Consider the following 24,984-nt stretch of genomic DNA (forward strand, 5'->3'; position numbering starts at 1 on the left):
ACTGGGTGCATTAGACGATTGATTAGAACGGGGTGCATTAGACGATTGATTAGAAGGCATCGATTGGCCACTGTCATGCTGGTTTGGTCAGCACATGCTTGGGTGTCGCAGATTGACCTTTTCTTGACGGCTCCGGGCAGCTCCACTGCCGTATTTTTGTTTCCAAGTGTACTATCGACATTCGTGTGCAGGGTCGTACCTATTTCTCGATCGCTTTTAGGAAAGGCATCTATTGTGTCACATTGAAAATATCATCATCATCATCAGCCTGAATACGCCCACTGCAGGGCAAAGGCCTTTCCTATGTCTCTCCAATTAACCCTGTCCTTTACTTGCTGCGGCCACTCTACGCCTGCAAACTTCTTAATCTCATCTGCCCACCTAACCTTCTGCTGCCCTGTGCTACGCTTGCCTTCTCTTGGAATCTACTCTGTTACCCTTAAGGAACAGCGGCTATCTTGCCTTCGCATTACATGCCCTGCCTAAACCCATTTCTTCCTCTTGATTTCGACTAGGATGTCATTAACCTTCGTTTGTTCTCTCACCCACTCTGCCCCCTTCCGGTCTCTTAACGTTACACCTATCATTTTTCTTTCCATGGCTCACTGTGTTGTCCTTAACTTAGGCTGAACTCTTTTCGTTAGCCTCCACATTTCTGCCCCATAGGTGAGTACCGGCAAGATACAGCTGTTGTACACTTTTCTCTTGAGGGATACTGGTAAACTGCTATTCATGATCCGAGAGAACCTGCCATATGTGCCCCACCCTATTCTTACTGTTCCCTCTTATGATCCAGATCAGCCACGACTACCTGCCCTAAGTAGACGTATCCCCTTACCACTTCCAGCACCTCGCTGCCAATTGTGAACTGCTGTTTCCTTGCTAGACTGTTGAACATTACTTTGGTAATGCCTGGGAAAGTGGGTTGCATTCTAGGGCCCTGCAGTTTTTTTGGGCCTATGGCAGGCTGAAACATGCCAAGTTCTATCCATACCATATCGTGTGAGTTCCCTAATTAGTTATGAAATATTCTGCAGAGAAAGAAAAGTTGAAATAAATTTGAAATTGCTATCTGCTGGCACTTCTGCACATTATCAATTGATGTGGCACAGCATTTAAAGAACCACGTTGTGCTTTCAAAAGGGACAAACACAGGAAAAGGCCAAGGAGAGGGAAAGAGCGCAAACTATCAACTGAGTTTATTTGTGTGAAGGTGCCTTATTCATTTTCGCTCTCAGCGCAACACGAATGGGACACAAGACGAAGGACTAGCACAAACAGGTGCTGACTATCAACTGGTTTTTTATTGAAGAACGAAAAGCATATAAATACAAACAGTGAACTACTTATCAATCAACAAAAGTTATCTGGAAGGCACGTGGGAGGTTAGATAGCTCAATTCCCTCTCGGATAACGTTATGGAAGGGCTGCTGATACATTTTGCGCCGTTGTGGTAAATATAAAAAGCTTTCATAACTTCGCGTGTTAATTTATTGTTATGTCGGAACAGGATGCGCGTGTTCTTGTAATCGGGAACACATTGGCATTTTTTGCACTGGAAAGACGCCTGGGCAAGGGGGTCCCCTTTAGCTCTCCTTTCTGCATGATCCTTTTCATGCCTGCATTGGCATTGCCTGCTGTGGGAGCCTGTGTGAGACAGGGGGTCATTTTTTCTGGTGTTTTCATGCTCCATCAAGCGTTTTTTAACGCACCTGCCAGTCTGGCCAATGTACATGGCACCGCAAGAGAAGGGGACCTGATATACCACCCCTACCTCGCAAGGTATAGATGGCGACACATGACGCACTTGACAAGCATCCCTCTTGCTCTTGCTGTAGTGCCTCTGATTCACCTGTTTGCACATTGCGCTAAGTTTTTTTGGTGCAGAAAAGACGACATCAACGTCGTATCTACCCGCAACTTTTTTCAGCCCGTGTGGCAAGCAGTGTGCATACGGGACCACAGCCGGCTTTTTCTTTTTGGCTTCTTTCGGCTGAGCCCCATTCTTGAGCTGCCTAAGAACTTTCTCCGCTGCCCTGGAAATGAGTTGATCTGGGTACCCGTTCACACGTAACCTGCCTGTTTGCGCCAAAATGCTCTCTCGCGTCCTTTCATGGCAAGATTTCCTGAGAGCTGATTGCAGGCAAGATGCGGCAATGCCCTCCTTTATGAGCTTAGAATGGCCAGACCGGAAGTTTAGCAATGGTTTGGCAGTCCTCGGGCGATACGACCAACACAAGTGTTTTTCCCCCCCACACAGTGCCAAATCCAAAAACTGCAGTTCTTTGTTGCTGGGAACCTCAGTTGTGAACTCCAGCCCACGTCCGCATTCCTTAAAAGTCTTCAGAACGTCGACTAGACTTCTAGGCAAACTGCCTGTTCGGGTGAGCACCAAGTAATCGTCGACATACCGAAAAATTCTGACAACTACCCCATCCAATGCCTTTTCAGTTTCCCTATCAACCCTGCTTAAAAAGATGTCGGCTAACACAGGTGCCACCCTGGAGCCTATGCAAACCCCGCATCTTGCCTGCAATCAGCTCTCAGGAAATCTTGCCATGAAAGGATGTGAGAGAGCATTTTGGCGCAAACAGGCAGGTTACGTGTGAACGGGTACCCAGATCAACTCATTTCCAGGGCAGTGGAGAAACTTCTTAGGCAGCTCAAGAATGGGGCTCAGCCGAAAGAAGCCAAAAAGAAAAAGCCGGCTGTGCTCCCGTATGCACACTGCTTGCCACACAGGCTGAAAAAAGTTGCGGGTAGATACGGCGTTGCTGTCGTCTTTTCTGCACCAAAAAAACTTAGCGCAATGTGCAAACAGGTTAATCAGAGGCGCTACGGCAAGAGCAAGAGGGATGCTTGTCAAGTGCGTCATGTGTCGCCATCTATACCTTGCGAGGTAGGGGTGGTATACCAGGTCCCCTTCTCTTGCGGTGCCATGTACATTGGCCAGACTGGCAGGTGCGTTAAAAAACGCTTGATGGAGCATGAAAACACCAGAAAAAATGATCCCCTGTCTCACACAGGCTCCCACAGCAGGCAATGCCAATGCAGATATGAAAAGGATCATGCAGAAAGCAGAGCTAAAGGGGACCCCCTTGCCCAGGCGTCTTTCCAGTGCAAAAAATGCCAATGTGTTCCCGTTTACAAGAACACGCGCATCCTGTTCCTACATAACAATAAATTAACACGCGAAGTTATGAAAGCTTTTTATATTTACCACAACGGTGCAAAATGCATGAGCAGCCCTTCCATAACGTTATCCGAGAGGGAATTGAGCTATCTAACCTCCCACGTGCCTTCCAGATAACTTTTGTTGATTGATAAGTAGTTCACTGTTTGTATTTATATGCTTTTCGTTCTTCAATAAAAAACCAGTTGATAGTCAGCGCCTGTTTGTGCTAGTCCTTGGTCTTGTGTCCCGTTCGTGTTGCGCTGAGAGCGAAAATGAACACTTACCAACTCGCCCAAATTTCCGCCTTGCTGAAGGTGCCTTATATATGCAGAATCACAGCAAAAGGGCAAGGGGAATGAGAAGGGGGTTAAAGCCGATCTTCTCCTGATCAACAACAGGTGCGCAGAAAATTCTTTTCCTTCTTGTACAATTTGACAAAAGTGTCGCTTATACATTTATCGCTGTTTTCTTTTATGTGGTAGGCCCCTAAAAGCTCACGCGCTGTTTTGTTTTTACTTTTTCCTAGAATTTTTATCTTCTTAAGCAGAGGCTCGCATCCACTGCAAGCAAAGCAATGAGCGGGCAGATTCGCTCCTTCTTTATTTCGAATTGATCGGGCATGTTCCCCTGCGCGTTCATTCACGCAACGGCCTGTTTGTCCCACATAGGTGCCTCCACACTTGAGCAGGATTTCATAAACCACGCCCGTGGCAGAATTCACAAACGATTCAGCATGTTTTATGCCGCATCCACTGCCTCTAGCTCCTTGCTTACCGATTCTCGGGCACAAGCCTGCGAGTTTTTGTGGTGCAGAAAATACGACAGGGACGCCATGCCTCTTGGCCATTTTTTTTTACATTGTGCGCCACTTTGTGTATATATGGCCCCACCACGATCTTCTTTTTTTGGCAGCGGCTCATTCCCGCTACCTTGATTTCTTCTTTTTATCTTCCTAAGAAGATTCTCGGCCACAGCTGTTATGACGTCGCTGGGGAAGCCGGCTGAAAGCAACCTATCAATTTGGTTATTAAAGCTCATACGCGTTGCATGCGGCATGACTTGGTAAGAGCAGCTTTCAGGCACGAGCTTGCAATTACCCTCTTGACTACCTTCGAATGCGCAGAACCAAACGGCAGTAGCTCTTCATTTGCTTGTGTAGCATAGTGCCAGCAGGCATGTTGTAAGCCGAAGTTCAGGTTAATATCTAAAAATTGCAACGACCCATTAGAAGGAAGTTCATGCGTAAAGTTCTAGCCTCGCCCATACTGTCTAAAGACAGTTAAAGTTATACTCACTGAATTAGTGTGGTTCAATGTTATTTGTTGTTTGGATAAAACAATAAAAAAATGGTCAACATATCTAAAACACTTCAGTACCCCCAGATTAGCAAACTCGTCATTTAGGGAGCGGTCAAAAATATGTTACTAAGAACAGGGGCGACGCAAGAACCGATACAAATTCCTTGTCGTTGAATGTATTAGTTTTCTTTAAAAGATATGAAGGTGGTTTTCAAATAAAATTCGAGCAAAGACATGAAGCCATCTGCTGATACCCCAGCTGAGTTTTGAAAGCCTATTAGCCCACTACATTTAATGCAATCTCAGACAGCTACAAACAACCCTTGATGCGGCAATGAAAGAACAAATCTTCAACATCTACAGAAAAGGCGTAGCCGATATGGTCATTGGAATTGAAGAAGGTTGCAATGTCAGTCGAGTTCTTAGTATAAAAAGGGTTTTCAAGTTATAAACCATTGAGGTGTTCCAGTAAATACTGGCTTATTAGGAACTGCCATGATCCCTTCTCACTAACGATTGTTCTAAATGGCATTGAGTCCTTGTGCGTTTTTTCAGCGAAGAATACAGACAGCGCTTTCGTTTTACATGCAGCTTTTGAGCTAGCAAGCCTGGACAGTTCAAGGTCGCTGCACAAAGCAGTTGATAGTTTGTGCCCTTTCCGTCTCCTTGGCCTTTTCCTGTGTTTGTCTCTTTTGAATGCGCAACGTGGTTCTTCAAAGCAGTGCACCAACTAGCCCAACAAGAAGTTCTCCTAAACTGCCTGGCACAGCGTAGCAGCTTTGATTGCAACACATGTGGCGACGACACTTTGATTCAGTGCCACACTTTGTTCTTAATGTAGCTCTGAAGAAGAAATGTTGTCAAGTGCAGAGATTTTACTGGCCATGGCATGCAGCCATTCTGTGCTCTTTCTTGCATAGGAACGCGTACACCACACAAGGTTGAAGTGTGCTGCTTGATGATCCTGATGCCTTGTACAGTGAAACCTCGTTTATACATTAAAAAAAAAAAAGCTGCGGAAAAAACTTACTATACGGGAAAACGTATGATTCAAACTGCCTAATATTGAGAAATATAACTGGTTAATGAGGTACAGAGACATTGACTGACAATTTCACTGTATAAAAATGTCCTTAGGACAAACTGATGGGCTAGTTTGTTACACATACCAAATAATTCTCTGTATACAAGAAAGAGATGGAGACTGACAGCAAGCAGACCACAAAGCGCTGTATTTCAACTACTAGTTTATTTTTGTGTAACGCGCCTACATTTATACAATACAGCGCATAAGCGCACACAGGAAAAACTACAAACCTATAGGTGGTACGTTGGACCTCTCCTTGATAACAGCGATGAACAACATGCTACACGAGGCAAGTTCGCTAACTAAACAAACATGTTACTGCACACCGTACTAGTAAACACATGTTTGGACAGCCTTGGAACAACCGTTACTGTATTCATGCCTAGGAAACGAAAATTCTGATCACTTCGTAGTATTGAAGGCGTGCTGAAGGAATTTTCATTTCCCCAGTCTCAACGATTTCTCTGTGGTCTTTTCTGCACACCTGTGCTGAACTGTGGTCTGCTCAAAGGAAGACCTTTGTTCCTTGCACGAATTGCAGTCACGGCAGTGTATGCCTAGGTGTCGAGAGGCAACCGTGACATTGTAGTTGTGCTCCCCAAGCCTCTCATTTAGGCATCTGCCAATCTGACCAATGTAGGCTCGTCGACAGAGCAAGGGAATTGAGTACACCACGTTTTCTGTGCCTGCAAGAAACCACCGCTGGTGCCTAATGGTGTAGTTCCTATCCTGACTGTTGGTAGAGTTGACCTTCTTGCACAGTCTTGATAGCTTATCCGGTGCCGAAAAGACCACTTGCACACCTGCTGGATTGCCTATCTTTCTGAGGTTGTGAGATGGCATGCAGGTAGGGTGTCACCGCCACTTTCTTATTGCGAGCTGGGTCCTCCGCGGTGTTGGAAGCTAGCTTATTTAGATTTCTAATCATGTCTTCAGCCACGGAAATTAAAAGCGTACAGCGGTAGCCTGAACTCACGAGCCGGGACACCTCGGGTGGAAGGCCGTTTCAAGGCAGTGCTCGCACGAGTTTGCTAGGGCGTTAAAAAACCATGACTGGATAATGCCTTGTGTGACTACCTTCGAGCAAGCTGACTCGAAGGGAAGGACAGGTTTGTTTCTTCTTGGTTCATAGACCCAACAGAGATGAAATGCTGAAAAGTAGAGGCGTAGATCCAGAAATGTAATAAAGTTGTTGACAGGGACCTCTTTGGTCAGAGTTAAGGGTTGAGGACACTCAGAAAAAAGAGACATGGTGTTGAAAATGTATGAGTGAGGGCATGGACTAGTAGCATTAGTCACAACGAGGGAGTAATCGTCATAATACCTAAACACACCAACTATCGACGACCCCTTACATCGGAGGTTGAGGTCGCGGTCATGCTCCGCAAGAGAAATATCGCTCAGCACGGGCACGATGCAGAACCGATGGAGATTCCATTCTTTTTGCAAACAATAGTACGTTCCCAAGTCACGAAGGTGGACTTTAGGTATGTTGAGAGCAGTGCTAAAAAGCTTTTTTAAGTCTAGCCACTCTCATTTTGGAATGATATCACACCATGCCTATCTATGCAGTTCTGTGCACTCCTCATCAGGTCATCATACAAGATGGAGTAATATAACTGTGTTTTGTCAGTTGAAAAAGTCGACAAGCCGTTCGTAATACCAGACTTTGCTATTCAATCTATCGTCCTTTTCACAGTACTTGGACACATGTTCATAATTGGATAAGCCATGGATGAATCTTGCCTTTATTTTGCATCATGATAAAGTTTTCCAGCTTGGATTCTGAGGTATCACCTTATACAAGTAGACAGTAAAGTAACCGGGAGTGAATTAGAGCAAAATATAACTGGCGTTGCAGCGATGGCGTAGAAGTAGATCATCTGCCTTGCGTGCGAGAGGGTTCAAATCCCAGGGGAGCGAAATTTTCCTCTGGGTTTGAAAAAAAAAAATACTCCGCGTGTCGATGGAATTCCATAAGCAGGCCTCGGGCGCGGCCTGATCTCGGTGACCAGAACCGACAATGCACTCCCTCACCAGAACCGGATTTGGCCAGCCTGGTGTAGTACTTGGCCACAACCTTCTATGAACAAACCAATTCGGCCCTTCATTCAGGCGTTTCTGCAACTGACCAAGGCGGCGGTCAGACCTGTGACACAGCAGAGGGTGCTAAGAATCACTGGCTCCGGACAGGCCACCATTGGAATCTGAAGGTGCTGGGTAATGTTGAACTCCCGGAGGATGTCGTCAAGGTCTTGGAAAAAGGACCGAAGTTCAGTCTTGAACCAATTACAGTGGCTCATGAGCTCCTTGCTCTGAATAGGCGAGTGGCGGGGAAGGCACCGCCGGGAGATCGTGAGCGATGCCTGCTGGAAGGAGTGGACGCGCTAGCCAAAACGGCTTCCAAGAGAGCCAGTGGATATGGGTCAACGGTTAACAAAGTGGTGAATTACTTCAAAGAGAACGACATTCGTTTGCTGCAAGCCGACAAGGAAGGAGTTTTTGTGGTGGTGCCTAAGGGAGTGTATAATGAAAAAGTGTGCCTTGCAGTTGAGAAAAACTTTAAACGGTTCGAACTCAAGCCCATGAAGGCTAAGTCAAGAGCCATCGCCCTGTGCAATGAATTGGAGCTGCAAAGGTTAGCAAAGTCTATAAGTGACCGTAAGAGCAAAACTTTTAGCATGTTTTTACAGCTAAGACCCCACATAGAAGGTGTACCATTCTGTTGTATTGTAAGCGAAAGGGGATCTTGGCAACGCCTTGTTAGCCAGTTCCTGCTAAAGCATCTTAACCAGCTTCGGGTCACTGATCCTTTCGCAACAAAGAACTCCTTGGATATAATTGAATTTCTTGACGGTAATAGGCAGGTTGGGTATTTCTTTTCTGTTGATGCAAAAGATCTTTTCTACTCCATACCCCGTATAAAATTGTTCACAGCCGTTCAAGCATGCATTGAAGAAAGCGGGTGTACATCTTTTCAAAATGCAGCTGGTGTGTCAGTAGGGAATTTCATGACGCTGTTAGAATTTTATCTTAATGCTACAATTGTACCGTTCGAAAGTGGTTCACTTATACAGAAGAAAGGGATTTGTATTGGCACATGTGTGGCCCCAGTTCTGAGCAATATTTTCCTATCAATGATTGATCGAAGTGTGATTGAGCAGTTGAACAAGAATAGGGTAATGAGAGTATTCAGGTACGTCGATGATTTTTTAATCCTACTAAAAAAACAGGACACACAGTCTTACATGGGCACAGTTAACGAGGTTTTAGGAATTTTTAGTGAAAACGGAGAAGGCTTAGAATTTACACAGGAGCTACCTGAAAGTGATAAACTGCAGTTTTTAGACCTGGAACTTTCCATAACCAAAGAGGAAATTTGCTGGATGTACCACCCTCGTGCCCAGAAAAGTTTTTTGTCATATGAAGACAGTGAAGCGAGCCATCGCTACGTCTGGTTTAAACGCCGCCATTGCGAAATCCTGTTGTCATACCATGGAAAGGGGCTTCCACTTGCAGATGGTAAGGCTTCAGGATGCAGGATTCTTTCAGTCTGTCCTGACTAGTGTGGTGGAGTCCCTTCTTCACAGTATAAAAGGAGTGGAACGTAAACAGCCTATGCCTGTTGAGGATAGAATTAGGCCAGAAGTGGTACCATACTCCCACCGCATTGCCCATAACCTGAAAAAAGTTGCATCAAAATACAAAATTCCAATTGTATTCTCTGCTCCCTCTAAGCTGGCCTCATTATGTCCTCGTGTAAACTCAGAAAAAAGAAAGGAAAAACCTGCGGAACCAGGCATGCCATAGGTACGTAGAATGCGATGAAGGAGTTGTTTATCAGATCCCACTCGCGTGTGGGAAAGTGCATATTGGACAGACGGGGCGTTGCCTAAATGAAAGGTTGAGGGAGCTTGAGCGTTCGATGGGCACGGGAACAGGTTCTAATCTGCCTCTTCACTGTAAGGACTGTGAACAAAGCACCTGCGGGCCCATTCTTGAAAGAACTGTAGTTTTAGGTAGAGGCCGGGATCGAGTGTCCCGCGAATTAAAAGAAGCCTTTTTAATTAGGAAAACGGGCCCGGAGGGGAGATTGTGCTAGAAAAACTAGCCACCCTGCATACTCAATGCCTTATGACCTCGATCGTACCAGAAGCTTGGAAGAATGCTAACTTTATCTTAATTCATAAGAAAGGAGGCGCCAAGAACTTAAAAATTACAGGCGGATCAGCTTACTGTCTGTTGCCTACAAGGTATTTACTAAGGTAATTGAGGTCTAAGGGCAACCTTAGACCACAATCAACCAAATGATCAGGCAGGCTTTCGTAAAGGATATTCCACAATAGCTCATATTCACACTTCAGTCAGGTGATAGAAAAATGCACAGAATTACGAGAAGGCATTTCACTCAATACAAATCTCGGCAGTCATGCAGGCATTGCGGAATTAGGGTGTAGAAGAGTCTTATGTGAATATACTGGAAGATATCTCTAACGACTGTATAGCTACCATAGTCCTCCTTAAAGTCAGCAATAAAGTTCTTATAAGGAAGGTTGCCAGGCAGGAAGACCCGATCTCGCCAGTGCTGATCACCGCTTGTTTACAGGAGGTATTCCGAGGCCTGAATTGGGAACAGCTGGGGATAAGAATTACTGGGGAATACCTAAATAATCTGCAATTCGCTGATGACATTGCCTGGCTGAGTCACTCAGGAGGTGAACTGCAAATCATGATCAATTAGACAGGCAGAGCAGTACGGCGGGTCTAAAAATTAACATGCACGAAACCAAAAGTAATGTTCAACAGTCTGGCAAGGGAACAGCAGTTCACAGTTGGCAGCGAGGTGCTGGAAGTGGTAAACGAAGGAATACATCTACTTAGGGCAGGTAGTGACAGCTGATCCAGATCATGAGAGGGAAATAACTAGAAGAATAAGAATGGGGTGGAGCACATATGGCAGGTTCTTTCGGATCGTGAATAGCAGTTTACCAATATCCCTCACGAGAAAAGTGTACACCAGCTGTATCTTACCAGACGAGCGCTATGCCGGGCAGGGCATGTAATACAAAGGCAAGATAACCGCTGGTCTTTAAGGGTAATGGGGTGGATTCCAAGAGAAGCCAAGCATAGCAGGGGGCAGCAGAAGGCTAGGTGTGCGGATGAGATTAAGAAATTTGTGGGTATATGGTGGGCACAGCTGACGAAGGACAGGGTTAATTGGAGAGACATGGGAGAAGCCTTTGTCCTACAGTGGGCGTTGTCAGGCTGCTGCTGATGATGATAACTGACATTTAGGGTTCTTTGGGAGGTAAGTGCAAATTGTATTCAGCAGGCCTAACATTTTAGTAATAGTACTTTTTATTGAATTCATATGACCTGTCCAGCGGATATGTTCGTGAAATTTTACCCCTAGAATTTTTTGCTCAGCTGCTCTTTCTAAAGTCTGCTTGTTAAAATTATGTGTGCACAGAGGATTGACCTGCTTATTGATGGGACCAAATACAATACATTTCGTTTTCTTCACATTTAAACTAAGTTTATGATACCCCTGTCACACGGCAAGTTTCAATGGCCATCAAGTCAAGGGTCTTCGAAATTCTCAATCGCCATCGAACTCGCAGGAGTTGTGTCGCTGCTACACGGCAAATCTCAATGGCCATTGAAATGGTTCTCGTGTCTTATGCCAAGCTTGTGTGGCGCCACAATTGCTACTTTGGATTTTGAAAAAATAACAAAAATATTTTATATATGTATACTTAATGCTTAAATACACGCATACACGCATGTCGTTTAAAACCCTTTTAATTGCACGTACGCGGCGGACAGAAGCAGACACTGCTGTAGCCACTCTAATACAAGACAAGCCAAAACCAAGCCAGTTCAACTGCGTTGAAGCGCAGCTTCGTCAGGCTTAAGACCTGAGAAATCACCTTGATATCTGAAAAACAAGAGCTATTTGTCTCTCTAAACTTTATGCGAGGGTAAGAATGGACAAATCGAAGGCGAATACAACAGCTTAGAACACGATATTGCTTTGAGGGATTAGCGACGAAGCTATTATCGCTGTGAAGCGGGCGGGCAGGGCGCCGCCGTGTTGACAACGCTAAGTACGCAAGCAACGCAAAGACCACAATGCAAAATTAATGCGCTTAATGCGCTTAAAGAAGTTTAGGTGAATAATGTTTGTTCATGCTTTTGTACCGTGAATGTGTCGTGTATGAAAGTGCGCTTGGCGCCGCTTGAAGCAACGCTAGCAACCTTGGGCTGCGCTCAAAAGCCCTCGAAATCTCGGTGGAGTTACGCGCTGCTCCGTTGACTCGATAGACTATTGACTCGATGGCCATTGAAACTGCCCGTGTAGCAGTGCTCGATCGCCTTTGAGTCGATAGACTATCGGTTCGAGGGCCTTCGAAATGCCCGTGTAACAGGGGTATTAGCCTCAAGCCAATGCGATAGACTCTGGAACCACAGATTTCTGGCAGTGAAGAGGGATGAGAAGTCATCCAAGAAGAAATAACATTTGTATCATCGGCTTAAAGAATAATGTTCTGGATGTTATGCAAAGAGACAATGTCATCTATGTAAAGGTGGAATATTCTCGCACCTAGAATTGAGCCTTGTGGAACACCTAATTTTATTCATCCTGCATCGGAGACGGTATTATTTATTGTTACAAACTGCATGCAATTCGATAAATAACTGCCCAAGAGTTTAAGTGCAAGGCTTCTTATGCAGCAGTAATGCAATTTGACGAATACAATTTCATGCTTTATGGAATCAAACGCCTATTTAAAGCCTAAAAAGATGCCTATAATGTATAGATGTTGCTCAATATTCTTTACAATTTTTTCTTGAGTTTTCAGCCGTGCAAACTCAGTCGATTCACCATTTTTGAACCCATATTGGTACTCGATAATAAATGATGTTTAAATGGGTGTTTAAGTAGTATATTGTTAATAGCTTTCTCTAGAGTTCTTGAAAAGAATGCTAGTGTTGATTTGGTCTATAATTACCTATTTCATTCACAGCACCTCCTTTATGTAAAACAGGCACCGTTGCTATTTTCATTTTTTGGTGAAAAATTTCTATAACACACACCTTAATGACAGAGCATAATGCATATGAGATCGGATGCAGCCTTGGTTGGTGTTGCGCTGATGTCGTCAAAGCCAGACGAGCTATTTTTAATGTCACTGGTTATAATAACAATTTCCATGAAGGTAACATGTTTGCATATGAGATCGGATGCAGCCTCGGTTGGTGTTGCGCTGATGTCATCAAAGCCAGACAAAGAGCTATTTTTAATGTCACTGGTTATAAAAACAATTTCCATGAAAGTAACATGTTTTAAGGACATCGTATTTTGAATGCTGTGTTTAATACATGTAAATTCCGGGAATATTCATCTTTGGTTACAGGTGTGAAAATAGACAACATAAGGCAGAAAGACAGGACGGAGCACAACTCACAACTGATTTATTCGAAGGCAACACGCATAAATATATACTGTCTTACACGCAAGGAATGCTATCATCTTCAATGTTGATGTGATAGCGAACGGTAAAAAAATTGTTCTCAGCCTTATACAAAGATATGGACGTTTCGCTGACGCACATGCTTCCTTTCTTTTCAATAAAAAAAGCTTTGATTAATTCCCTGGCTTTGTATCTTTGCTTTTTGAGAGAATTCACGCACTGGAAAAACATAGCTCACAAGAGCGGGACGGACAGGACCTTATGTGCTTAGGCATATTTGGGCCTTCTTTATCTTGCTCAACGTTTCTTTCGTGTTCAGTATTGTCGAGTCCGTTGCTCCAAATTCAAGGAACTGATGACTAAACTCATTGGCAAAGCTTTTGCCGCTCAGTGCTCATTTCATTTGGTATACCACTAGCTTATTGTCTCAATAAGTTCTTTATACTGCGCCATGCTTTTTTCAGATCAAAGTGAATACTGACGAATTTGTCATAGTAGCACGTACAGGACTTCTTTAGATCGGCTCATAACATATTTTTTAATTTCTTCAACTGTTTCAATATGATGTCCCTAGAAAATATGTAGCTTTCAAAGAGTTGTTACGTATTTTTATGCTGGACAGCAGGTCGTGTGTCATCCAAGCCTTTCTTCCTTTCTTGCTCTTTTTTTATATTACCAAAGAAAATGCAGTGTCGTAAATTTTGAGTATTTGCTCCACGAACTGATTATATAATGCATTTTGATCTTCCACTGCAAAAAGCTAGCCCAGTCTGCCAATGCAACTAACTGGGAAAAATTTTTGATATTACTTTTTGTTGTGCTCCGTATCCTTACTAGTTATGATGACACACACCAAGGATCCAGCGTCCACTTCCACGGCCAGTTCTGGGTCCACCCCACCGAAAAGTGTGGTGTACTGGCGTTCCCAAGCCGTTTTTCCTCCTGTAAATTAACATCCAGATGTGTGCCCTAAGTTCTCGTTACTGGGCGCGGTTTCAACTGTCAGTGCCTTTAGACTCATGGTTCGCCTTGGAGCAATTACATCTGCCACATTTCTTCGCCAGGTGACTGCGTCACTAGGTTATCTCGTGACGATGACGAGCTTACATTCTGAGCATCATTGATAGTTCTTTTGTATCGTTGTCGGTTGGTTCTGCTGCAGTTGCCATTGCTTCGATCTCTTCTATCTTTCTTTGCCAAGAATTGTTTGCGTAGGAAGATATATACAGGGTGTCCATGCTGACTTTAGCCAGGCTTTAAAAATATGCCACGGCACTCTAAGACAACGCAACCAAATGCATGTTTCTGGCTGTTGCATGGAACAGCTCATACTATTTTTATGTTGTGCTTAATTGCATGATTATTCGAGATTAATTTATGAACTTCGCAAGCAACGAAGATATGTGAAAAAGTCCAATTTGAAAGTTGTAGAACGGTACGCAAAACGTCCAAATGAACAGTTTCTAACTTTCCATCTATTATGCATTAGCTTTTTTTTCGCTCTCTGCAGATGCCCGTGAAATACAAAAAATACCACGTGACATGCCCGCTTGCGCGCCGCGATTGCAGTGCTCTCAAACGTTCCACGTAGGAATGAACAGATCATTTAGCCCGGTGTGCTGCTGCTTAAAATGGTGACAGGGCTGCGACGCAGGCGCTGGCTGCGCGATTTATGCGAGCGCAAGCGATAAGGACTGTGTCCGCTTGTCGCTATGAAGCTCCCCAAGGGAAACGTACCGCTGGCCTATATCGCACAGCCAGCTGCTGCATTGCTGCCCTGTCACCTTTTAAGCGGCAGCACACCGGGCTAAATGATCTGTTCCTTCCTGCACGGAACGTTGGAGAGCGCTGCAATCGCGGCACGCAAGCGGGCATGTCATGCTGTATTTTTTTGTATTTCGCGGGCATCCGCAGTGAGCGAAAAGAAGCTGATACGTAATGGATGGAAAGTTAGAAAGTGTTCAGTTGGACGTTTCGTGGACCGTTCTACAACTTTCCCATGGGTCTTTTTCGCCTATCTTCATTGCTTGTGAAGTTGGTTAATTAATCTCAACTAATTATGCAATTGAGCACAATACAAAAATAGTGTGAGTTGCTTCATACAATATCCAGCAGCATGCATTTGGTTGCATCGTCTTAGAGTGCCACGGCACATTTTTAAAGTCTTGCTAAAGTTAGCGTGGACACCTTGTATATCAACTGCACAGCTACCATAGTCCTCCATAAAGTCAGCAATAAAATTCAAATAAGGAAGGGCGTCAGGCAAGGTGACTCAATCTCGCCAATGCTATTCACCGCCTGTTTACAGGAGGTATTTTGAGTAGCGTGGACACCTTGTATATCAACTGCACAGCTACCATAGTCCTCCATAAAGTCAGCAATAACATTCTAATAAGGAAGGGAGGCAGGCAAGGTGACACGATCTCGCCAATGCTATTCGCCGCCTGTTTACAGGAGGTATTCCGATAGTGTGGACACCTTGTATATCAACTGCACAGCTACCATAGTCCTCCATACAGTCAGCAATAAAATTCTAATAAGGAAGGGCGTCAGGCAAGGTGACACAATCTCGCCAATGCTATTCACCGCCTGTTTACAAGAGGTATTCCGAGGCCTGAAGTGGGAACAGTTGGGGACAAGAATTAATGTAGAATACCTAAATAATCTGCGATTCGCTGATGATATTGCCTTGCTGGGTCAGTCAGGAGGTGAACTGCAAATCACGTTCAATTAGTTGGACAGACAGAGCAGAATGGTGGGTCTAAAAATTAACATGCAGAAAACCAAAGCAGTGTTCAACAGTCTAGCAAAGGAAACAGCAGTTCAGAATTGGAAGCGAGATGCTGGAAGTGGTAAAGGAATTCTTAGGGCAGGTTGTGACAGCTGATCCGGATCATGAGAGGGAAATAACTAGAAGGATAAGAATGGGGTGGAGCGCATATGGCAGGTTTTCTCAGATCATGAATAGCAGGTTACCGATATCCCTCAAGAGAAAAGTGTACACCAGCTGTATCTTGCCAGTACTCACCTACGGGGCAGAAACGTGGAGGTTAACGAAAAGGGTTCAACTTAAGTTAGGGACAATGCAACGGGCCATGGAAAGAAAAATGGTAAATGCAATGTTAAGAGACCAGGAGTGGGTAGAGTGGGTGAGGGAACAAACGCGGGTTGATGACATCCTAGTCAAAATCAAGAGGAAGAAATGGGCTTGGGCAGGTATGTAATGCAAAGAAAAGATAACCGCTGGCACTTAAGGGTAACGGAGTGGATTCCAAGAAAAGGCAAGCGTAGCAGGGGGCAGCAGAATATTAGGTGGGGGGATGAGATTAAGAAGTTTGCAGGCAAATGGTGGATGCAGCTGGCAAAGGACAGGGTTTTTTGGAGAGGCAAGGGAGAGAGAGGCCTTTGCCCTGCAGTGGATGTAGTCAAGCTGGTGATGAGGATGATGTTTGTGTAGGTCACTTGAGCGCACGCTGCAAAGAATTCGGTCCCTCAGCATTCGGATTAGTGCACCTCCAAAGTTGCAGTTGTCTGCTATGCTTTTTTCATTCTAGTCAGCATGGATTTCTTACGAATTTATCTGCGATACACAACTTGCACTTTCCACAAACGACATCAGCTCCCACCTAGACCTTAATATACCTGTAGATTCACTGTTTTTAGACTTTGAGAAAGCTTTTCACAAGGTTCCCCATAATCGACTTTTCTTGAAACTTTCATGCCTAAATCTTCATCCCCTAGTCTATAAGTGGTTACGTAGTTTTTTGATCGGCTGTCATCAGTTCGTTTTCGCAAATAACCATTCCTCTCCGCTGTCTCCTCTGATTTCTGGTGTGCCTCAGGGCTCCGTTCTGAGCCCACTGCTCTTCTTAATCTACATCAGTGACCTCTCTAACGATTTATCTTCTAACATCCGTTTGTTTGCTGATGATTGTATTATATACCAACCGATTAACAATTGTTCAGATGCCATCATTCTTCAACGCGACTTACAAACAGTAGAAAAATGGTGCATACCCTAACGCCGTCTACCTTGTGAAAGCCCGCACCGAAACATATCACCAGTCTTTTTTCCTGAAAACAGCCCGAGGCTGGAATGATCTTCCATCCGAAGTGGCAACCATCATCGACTTCAGCAAATTCAAAACCGCCATCGAACATCATCTGTATTCATGCTAATTGCCTTCTCAGCCCACCCCTCATGCAATGTCCCGCGTGGACCTTTGGGGAACAAATAAATAAATAATGTCTTTAAATGTCAGCAAAATGCCATTCATTACTTTTCACCGCTGCCATTCTCACGTAGTGTCCACATATTTTTTTGTTAGCACTGTAATATCCTTTGTGAGATCTTATAATTATGTTGGACTTATTTTAACACAGAATTTTTCGTGGCCCTCTCACACAGCGAAAATATCTAATGAGGCTAACTGCACTCTCGGCTTCCTCAGGCGAAATCTTAAATTCTCTTCCCCTTCCCTAAAAACTGTTGCTTACAAAACCCTTGTAAGGCCTAAGCTAGAATATGCATTTTGAGTTACAGACCCTTATCAGGCTAATCTTTCTAACTCCATTGAATCTATCCAAAACCTCATAGCTCGATTTATTTTTCATGACTATTCTTGCTATACTAGTGTCAGCTCTAAAATCTAATGCAAATCTTCGCAGTTTAGAAACTGATGTAAAATAGCCAGGCTCGTTCTCTACCGCCAGTTCTATCATTTTCCAATTGATAACAGCGTTATATCTCCCGCTCACCACCATTCATCCCAGACCAGTCATTCCAAGTCTGTATAAGCGCTGCACACATGCACATCATCGCACCTCCACTCGCTTTTTCTGCAAACAGGGAAAGACCGGAATGATCTGCCTGAAGAAGCAGTTCACCACTCTAGTGCGACAAATTTCAGGACAGCCATTGAAAATTTTTTTTTGTGAAGCCGCCCACCCTTGAAATCGTCTGTGAAGCCGCCCACCCCTCATGTAAGACTTTTATCCAAGGGTCATTTGAGGACTAAATAAATGAATAAATACATAACTATTTCATCCAGGAATATGTGCACTGACTTTCCTTCTTGTTGGAAACTGGTGAAAAATTTATAGCTTTCTGCTATGTCCTGACGCTTCAGGTCATAGTAGTTGTTCAAGGCTGTGACTGCTTCATCATAAGTGAGAGGATTTGGCTTCTGAGGTGCAATTTGTCCCGCTAACACTTGTACCGTCTGCGTGCTGAGTGCTGCCACAAGAAGTGCTATCTGCCTTTTGGGTCAGTAATGGCATTGGCTTGAAAATGTTCTTCTGCCCTAATAAGGTACATTTTCCGCTTATCTGTTGTGTCATCGAAGCTTGGGAGCTGGAGGTTGGTCATGGCTGTCATCGGTGCTTCACGTTGCGACAGGCCATCGGCTTCAACATTTACCGCATGGGTGGTTTCCACGCTTGTCGCCACTGTAGTAACAACCGCGCAAACTGCGCAGCAGCATGAACGATGATCGGCAGTGAACAACGTTTGTTGTCGAGAGCCGCGATTATATGTCTTGGCGCTCAGAGAGCGTTCGTAAAGGGGAGACGGAGCAACGGTACAAATTTTGGCCACAAAGGGGTGCGCGTACAGCTGGCTTGCTGGCTAGCAGAAACCAAATGAACACAGCACTTATGCTGTAAAATCATTGCTAAACACTTCTGCCACGTACCATTTTCAGAGACAATCATGCGCAGTGGACAATCTATTTTGTAAGTTTTTGCCGATAAGAAAAGGTCTAAACTGAGCTTGCTGCCCTTGTCAAAAGCCTTTAAAAATGTTTCCAGGTTTAACCTGCCGCATAATCTTTTCGCTGTGTTTTTTGCTCATGCCAAATACGCACTGGTCCGCCAGTCAAAAACCAAAAGCATAGCATCAGTGGTTCTCATTTTGTGTGTGCTTTCTGAGAGCACTACTATACCACCCTCCTTGTCAGCGAGCAGCAGCGCCAAGGAATTGTTCTTGAAAAAGGAGACACTCTTCTGGATGGGTAACTGGCGGCCACGTGCCTTGCAGCGTAAGGAAACATCCACACTGAGGAGCAAGCCTGTACACTTGCTTCACCATCGTCAGTGGTTCAGCTGCAGTCTTCTTAGGTGAACTTGGGTCCATAGCTGAGAACCTGTTGCACATGGGGCGTAGCTGCACCTCGCCGACTATGTGGGTGGCTCTTCTGGAGGCAGAGAGACCTTTGGTGGAAGAAGCTAATGAAGTTTGGGAAGCACTTGCTGCCAAAGGAACTCCATTGTCCTGTCGATTTCATGGTAAAGCTCTGGCCAGTGGAGAGCAGAGGCCATGGTGCTCACCATGGAACATGATTATAGCCGTAGGTAGTCCCTTGCCACTGCCATTCTGAGCACAGGGTTTTACATATCCTAGTTCTATGGCATTCTGACAGAGGGAAGCCAGTGAACAGCACCAACACTTCGGGAGGAAGTACTCTGTGCTGAATGCAGTGTACGAGTGATCTTGCCTTGCACGAGGCCACCACCACAAAGGAGACAAGACGACGACATGTATCGTTGAGAGGGAAAGTGCTCACAGAACTGGTAATGAATTTGCTCAGGACGAACTAGCGGGCTAGTTGGTTACACATGCCGAATAGTTCCTGGTGCACAAGAAAGAGACCAAGACTGACAGAAAGCACACCAGCCAGGACCCAGCTTGCAACAAGAAAGCGGCGGTGTTAACCCTACCTGCATGCCATCTCTCACAACCTAAGAAAAATAGGCAAACGAGCAGGTGTGTAAGTGGTCTTTTCGGCACCGGATAAGCTGTCAAAACATTGCAAGAAGGTCAACTCTACCGACAGTCAGGATAGGAACTACACCATTAGGCACCAGCGGCGGTTTGTTGCTTGCACAAAAAACGTGATGTACTCAATTTCCTTGCCCTGAGGACTAGCGTGCGAATCGAGAAATCATATGAACCACAGGATGTCTACCAACCGGGAAAACCGTGAAAACCGGGAATTCTCAGGGAATTTGGATAATCCGGAAAAACTCGGGGAAAACTCGGGGGATTTGCGCTTATATCAGGGAAAATTAGCTGCAGTTCTACATAAAAGGAACTAAAGTCGCGATAAATGCTTCCTCGTGTAAACAATGCGGACTGGCATTGCACGGATTGTCCAGTGCGGCGTTACATGTCCTCTCCTCAGCGACCGCTGGCCTCCAACGTTGTGCTGTCAAGTGGAGCATCCCATCAAGGCGGCAAAGAGCCTTGTGGCGCCAGTGGTGCTTCCAATTTCGAAGCGTACTACATCAAAAGCGGACACTTTCCCGCGTTTCCCCGGCGCTGTGGCCGACAGCAGAGCGCGCACTTCCTACGGTTCTTATGTGTGCTGTTCGACGGCCAGCGGCCTTTTCTTGTTTTCCTGTGTTTCCAAGTGGATAGCTCCGACAAGGCGGCAGAAAACGTTGTGAGGACTTGTGATGGCCCCAAATGAACTCTTCCTCCCTGCGCATCTCCGTGTTGGAAGCGTCCATTTCTGCCGCAGGGGGTGCACGCACGCGATGCAGGCGGCGCAGCTTTGAGAAATAGTTTCGCGCCTTTTCGCGATCTGCCAATGCTATGCTACGTTTCGCCTACGACGCGCGGTATAGCCGGCGTGGATGCAACGGACGCCGAGGCTTCGTTCAAAGTGGCGGTCATTTTGGGCCCGTTCAGTGCTGCCGTAACGTCTCCCGCCAAGTGCGTCCAGGCAGGTTTCAATGCCACGTGTCGTCGTGTGTGCGTGTGTGTGTGTGTGCATGTTGGTGCCCACGCTTGTCAAAGCGCGGCAGCCGGGGAGAGGAGCTCCCCAACTGGGAGGCGAGGAGGTCTGACCGGCGCCGGCCCGGCGGACGCGTCACTTCACGTCTCAACATGTCCGTGCGTCGCCGTCTAGTGCGACTCATCCCGAGCCGTTCCTTCTTGCCCTCGACTCCGTGGGTATAAAAGCAGCTGCCCCGGACGCCAAAGAGAGACTTCGATTTCTTCCTTCGAGTAACGTGGTCGCCCTGACCGGCTGCTCTTTTGCGATGCCAGAATAAACAAGTTCTGTTGCCAGTCGACTCATCCTTTGCCGGGACCTTCGGATGTTTCCAGCTGTGCCCCAGGCCGCCAGGCCAACGCTACCCTTGGGGCTTGCAACCCATTTGCAACAACTGGTTGCCAGCGGTGAGATCGCGACAACGGAGGCCAGCAGCGAAGATATGCGGTCAACTGTATGCTGAGCAGTACAACGACCATCCGGGAGCAGTGCAACGAGCCCTGTGTGATGACTGGTTGCCTGCAGCGGAACGACTGCGCTGAATTCTTGGCAGCGAGGTTTGGTGAGTGCGGGACTTTCTTCTTCTGAGTTTTGCCAGGCTTTTGTTAGTGTCAGAAACAGAGCTGGTAATTGTGGTTGTCGTTGCTGCCGGGTTAGTTTGCGGCAAGACAATAGTAGGCAGTAGAGAAAGCAGCATTTGGAGCAGCCATGGATTTGAAGTCGTTGCACAAACCGAAATTGCTGGAGCTTGCAAGAGAGTTGGGTCTGGATGTCTCAGACAAACTCAGAAAACCAGAACTGCTAAGGGCTATTCTTGAGTTGGAGGCTGAGGATGACGAGCTGTCGGAATGCCTTGAGACCATTGAGGAGAGGGAGCAAAAAGAGAAAGACGAGCGCGAACGTAAAGAACAAAAAGAAAAAGAGAAAGAGGAGCGCGAATGTAAAGAGCAAAAAGAGAAAGACGAGCGCGAACGTAAAGAACAAAAAGATAAAGAGAAAGAAGAGCGCGACCGTCAACACGCTTTGGAAATGAAGCGTCTCGAGGTAGAGATGGAACGCTCTCGTAATGGAAGTCAGGCACACGGTGCAGGAGAACGGGTATCGTTCAAAATGACTGACCTGATGCGGCCCTTTAAGCTTGGAGAGGACATTGGTTTGTTCCTGGTTAACTTTGAGCGAACGTGCGAGAAGCAGGGGTTTTCTCGGGAAACGTGGCCACAGCGCTTGCTCACTTTGTTACCCGGCGAGGCGGCCGACGTAGTCGCTCGCTTGAAGAGAGAGGAGGCAGAGGATTTCGACCAAGTGAAATCGAGTCTGCTAAAAAAGTACAGGCTGTCAGCGGAGGCGTTCTGTCGGAAGTTTCGGGAAAATGAAAAAGGCAGAAGTGAGTCATATACAGAGTTTGCCTACAGGCTTATGTCAAACATGCAGGAGTGGCTCAAAGAAGAGAAAGCGTTTGGTGACCACGAGAAAATTCTGCAGTGTTTCGGGCTAGAACAGTTTTATAGTCGGTTACCTGAGAACGTTCGGTACTGGGTCTTGGATAGGCCAGACGTTAGTACAGTGGCTAAAGCCGCCGAGCTAGCCGAGGAGTTTGTGACGCGTCGGGCTCGCGGAGCTAAGGACGGTCAAAAGGGTGAATTTGGCTCCCAGTCTGAGAGGCCAAAGTTCACACCCATGAGAGCAAGGGGGGACACACGTAGTGCGGATGCGAGTGAAAGCAGTCCGACCGAACGTAAGGAGACGGCGGCAGCCGAAGCCGAACGCAGAAAGCGGTTCGAGAGGAGGCAAGCGCGCGTGTGTTATACGTGCCAGAAGCCGGGTCACTTTTCGGCGCAGTGTCCAGAAACAAAAAGAGAAGTCGTGTGTTTGTCATTATGTAGCACTGACGAGAACATGAAGTTTCTCGAGCCTTACATGCGAGACTTCCTCGTGAACGGGAAAGAGTGCCGAGTGCTTCGTGATTCCGCAGCTACAATGGATGTAGTTCACCCCTCTTACGTAGAACCCGATATGTTCACGGGCGAGTGCGCATGGATCAAGCAAGCCGTGGAAGCTCATAGCGTGTGTCTGCCCGTAGCAAAAGTGCTTATTGAAGGACCTTTCGGAGCACTTGAGACGGAGGCCGTAGTGTCATCTATGCTGCCCCCTCAGTACCCGTACCTATTTTCGAACAGGTCCGATCACCTCCTGCGCGAGAAGGGGCTTTTGTTTGGTGAGGCTAGCGTTCAGGCCTTAATCAGATCGAGAGTTCGGGAGCTCGCTGCAAAGGCGGTAGTTGCGGGGCCGACGTTGTCAAACAATGAGAAAGGGTCGGAGGCGCAGCAAGCTGATATTCAGAGCACGTCCGAACTGAATAAAATTGAGCCTGTAGCGTTGAAGGCACCAGGTACTGGAGAGGAAATGCCCGACACGGGCAAGTTAGAAGAGCTTCCGGTCGAGCTTCTGGGACTAAGCTCAGTGACGAACAGGGAAGACACCGATCAGGTCATTAGTGACTTACTCAGTAAAGCACCGCTGTCGCCTGAGCAGAAAACCGAACTACACCAACTCTTACAAGAGTTTCAAGGTCAGTTCTCTGAGAGGCCTGGTAGGACTTCTGTCCTTACTCATGATATAGAACTTACCTCCCCAAAGCTAGTACGATCCAAGGCGTACCGGGTGTCACCCCGCCAGCGCGATATTATGGAGGCTGAGGTAAAGAAAATGCTACAGCTCGGTGTTATTGAGGCGGGTGAGAGTGATTATACCTCCCCTTTGATTTTAGTTGAGGTACCGGGCAAGGAACCTCGTCCTTGCGTCGACTACCGCAGGCTTAATTCCATCACTAAGGATCAAATTTATCCGATCCCTAACATCGAGGAGCGCCTTGAGAAAGTTAGTAGCGCTCAGTTTATTTCCACCCTAGATCTTGTCAGGGGTTATTGGCAGGTTCCACTTACAGAAGAGGCTAGTAGGTATGCGGCGTTCATTTCACCAATGGGAACATTCCGTCCTAAAGTTTTGAGTTTTGGTTTGAAGAACGCGCCATATTGCTTTTCAAGCCTCATGGACAAAGTGTTGCGGGGACAGGAAGAATTCGCTTTACCGTATTTAGACGACGTAGTGATATTCTCCGCATCCTGGTCTGAGCATATGGCACACTTGCGGGCAGTGCTAACCCGCCTGCGCGAAGCGGGCTTGACAGTCAAGGCTCCCAAGTGCCAATTAGCACAGGCCGAGGTTGTCTACCTCGGTCACGTGATTGGACAGGGTCGTCGCCGCCCCTCTGAAATAAAGGTGGCCACTGTGCGAGACTTCCCGCAACCGTGCATGAAGACCGATATTCGGTCGTTCTTAGGTGTCGCCGGCTACTCTCAGAGGTACATCCCCAGGTACTCCGATATCGCGGCTCCCCTGACGGATGCTCTAAGAAAAACAGAGCCCCAAACAGTCGTCTGGGGCGAGACAAAGGAAAGAGCTTTTAGCGCCCTAAAGAGCGCCCTAACAAGCCAGCCTGTGCTACGATCACCAGACTACACAAAAGGGTTCGTTGTTCAGTGCGATGCTAGTGAGCGAGGCATGGGCGTTGTACTGTGCCAACGGGAAAATGGAGAAGTGGAACACCCCGTCCTTTATGCTGGTCGTAAGCTGACCTGTCGTGAGCAGGCGTACAGCGCCACCGAGAAAGAGTGTGCGTGTCTCGTGTGGGCAGTTCAGAAATTGTCATGCTACCTAGCCGGCTCGAGGTTTATCATTGAGACGGATCACTGCCCTCTCCAATGGCTGCAGACCATCTCTCCCAAAAATGGCCGCCTCCTGCGCTGGAGCCTCGCTTTGCAACAATATTCCTTTGAGGTGCGTTACAAAAAGGGGAGTCTCAACGGTAACGCCGATGGCTTAAGTCGAAGCCCCTAACGTAGGAATCCGCCTCAAAGTTGTTTGTTACTGATGTTTTCTTCCTGAGGCAGGATTTTTACCATATTGCTTTTGTTTAGTGTTTCAAAGTGATTATGTGCTTTCTAGTGCAATTTTCCAATTTGTGGACGCGTTCTGAGTGCTGCTTGACTACTATAAGGAACTAGGCAGTAGTATTAAAGGGGAAAGAGCCTGGCAGAGCTTAGTGAGGGTTGTCTCGTGCTTGCTGACTGAGCAGTTGCGTTTCGGCGTAGTTCTAACGCTTGCTGGGAACGAG

General features: G+C 46.3%; 1 protein-coding gene across 3 annotated transcripts in view; it reads left to right on the plus strand.

Annotated features, from left to right (window-relative positions):
• LOC144127801 (DENN domain-containing protein 2D-like) overlaps positions 1-24,984 on the plus strand; it is a 352,039-nt gene that overhangs the window by 71,423 nt on the left and 255,632 nt on the right. The window lies entirely within an intron of this gene.

This window comes from Amblyomma americanum, chromosome 4, assembly GCF_052857255.1.
Source record: "Amblyomma americanum isolate KBUSLIRL-KWMA chromosome 4, ASM5285725v1, whole genome shotgun sequence".
Taxonomy (NCBI): domain Eukaryota; kingdom Metazoa; phylum Arthropoda; class Arachnida; order Ixodida; family Ixodidae; genus Amblyomma; species Amblyomma americanum.